The sequence below is a fragment of the Triticum urartu genome, chromosome 7 (assembly GCF_003073215.2).
Source record: "Triticum urartu cultivar G1812 chromosome 7, Tu2.1, whole genome shotgun sequence".
Lineage (NCBI taxonomy): Eukaryota > Viridiplantae > Streptophyta > Magnoliopsida > Poales > Poaceae > Triticum > Triticum urartu.
Genome location: NC_053028.1, coordinates 306,907,116 through 306,909,499, shown reverse-complemented (window position 1 = coordinate 306,909,499; position 2,384 = coordinate 306,907,116). Strand labels below are relative to the sequence as shown.

The 2,384-nt window shown below is 46.9% G+C and overlaps 1 pseudogene; it reads right to left on the bottom strand.

The window, feature by feature from the left end:
* Positions 1–1,437: 1,437 nt before the first annotated feature.
* LOC125522921 lies at positions 1,438–2,140 on the bottom strand (annotated as a pseudogene).
* Between the last annotated feature and the right edge of the window lie 244 nt (positions 2,141–2,384).

Genomic DNA, 2,384 nt, shown 5'->3' with positions numbered 1-2,384 from the left:
TATGCCATTGACATTACAACACATCACACCACAAGCAATCTTGGGCAACATGCAATGTTATTATATTACAACCATTCATTCCAGCAATACATATCTACGATATCTTTACATCCCAGGAACAGTAACTGCCAAACAAAACTATTCTACAACAAAGAAAATTAAAACAAAAATTTAGATGCTAAGACATAACAAAAGTTCCTATTGTCCTCCTCCTTCCAACATTTGAAAACCTCATTCACCTGCAGCAGATCAATCATGAGTGAGAAACTATATAGCATAAAAAATGTTTAAATGATGCAAAAATAACAATCATTACACATGGTATTCGGGTACAAATTCATTAGTCATTCCACATGGTATGGCAGGTACAGATTCATCAGCCATTAGAGTAGATAATAACATCACTAGCAACAATTAATATGGCTTGGATCAAGTCTCAAGCATAATAGAGTATAGATTAGTCCAGTTTATACTCCTCTTTTAGAGGTACAGATTATAGCTAATGGGAGCCGATGTCCAGGAGTATTTGCAAATGATACAACATCATGGAGTGGGATAACATGTTTAGCAGTACAGGTTATATAGTAAGCAAGCAAGCAATTTGGCAAGCTATGTTGCAAGATAATTGTTGTGTCGCTAACAATCACCATGTAAGAATGCTTTGTTGTACTAATACATGCACATCAAGCGAGAGTGGTGTTCTATTCTTACCACATAGGCACAAGTGAGATGATGCCCGATTCGCCCTGCTTCTCCACAAGACTCGACCAGGAGCACAAGAAAGTAGGCTGGTAACAAAATAACAAGCCACACATAAAACTGTTATGCCCTGGACAACTACAGAGAAGAAAGCAAAAGTAACCAGAATAGTAGAGGTGTGGTGATCAAGTATATAAACACTCCTAGCAGCTAATTATATAAGGGCATTGCTCATAATGAAGAGCAAAGTATTTTTATGGGGAGGAAAGGCTCCCAGCTTCACCACCCCCAGGATATGCATTCAAACAAGAATTTATTAGTGAAGAACAAAAAGAGCGGCTCCCCTATTTTTTGCTGGAACTATAGTAGCCTAGCTTAGCTTCAAACAAGAATAACGAATTTGTAAGACATGTATGTCTGCCATAACCAAGCAAGCAGATTCAGTAGCTACTTAAATAGTTTAATAGTTGGACTCCGGAGACAATTCTTAGTGCTTCAAATCATTCAGTTATCTAAATTAACAGTACAGAAAAGAATTGAAGATCTCAATGACAGTAGTAATTGGAGGGATAAATCAACACTTGTTCTAAGGACAATAAGATGATTGGTGCCAGGCAGTGTGGGGTCTGATCAGTCACCAAGCTGAACATGAGTGTTTAATTTTGCCAACTAGGACTAACAAAAGTGCCAAACAGAGCTTTTCAGGCTACAACAGCAACATATTAAACTATCATGGACCTACCTAACTCTCAAAGCACTAATCCATCCCCAATTAGTTCAGATAAAAAATCCCACATGGCTAAATGGGCATGCACCTCTCTGTAATTCTGCAGATAAACCTTGAGGGGCTCAATGTACTCCTGAAAGCCTAGCGTGGCCATCGCCCAGAGCAGGTCGTCGATGTTGATGGTCTTGCACTTCTCCCTCTGGCACTTGTCGCTCGCCCTACAATACAGACAAGACAAAACGGCAACAGGTCAGCACCAGACCACACTTGATTCGGGCAGGCAAAACAGAGCGGCAGCGGTCAACAGAGGCACTCACTCGCTGGCGATGAAGCAATGAACTCCGAGATGCACTCCCGCACGGTCTCCTTGGCGTCCTTGGCGATCTTGCCGTTGGCCAGGATGGCCTTCTTCATGATGCTGCTGATGTTGGCGATGGGCAGGAACCTGTCCTGCTCCCTGACGCCGCCGAAGACGCCGCCCGGCGGGCTCGCCGGCGCGTCCGACATCCGGCCGCCCTCCTGCAGCACACCAGCAACCCCGCCAGATCCATCAGTGCACCGGCGCACCAAACCCTAGACCCCGACTTCCGGAAGTGCGGGGAGAGAGGTGAGGGGAGAGGGAGGCATACCTTATATAGACGAGCGTGTAGAGGGAGGGAGGGAAGGTGGTGGAGGGGAATGGAGGTGCGGTGAGGGCGGCGAGCGACGTCCCCGTGCTCCGTGAGCCTTTGCGGCGCCTTTCTGGCCACCGGAGGAGCTGAGGGCCGAATCCGCTGCGATTGGCTCGCCTGCCCAAGCCCCGTCGGTGGAGAGTGCCTGCTCGATCCAGATCGAGGTCCTGATTGGCGTGGGGTTGCCTGCGAATCTTGGGGGCGGCTCTGGGCATGGGCTCGATCTTGGGTCGGCCTCAACCTCGTCTACGGCGAGGGTCGTCGATGGTGGCGGTGGCGGTGGGGTT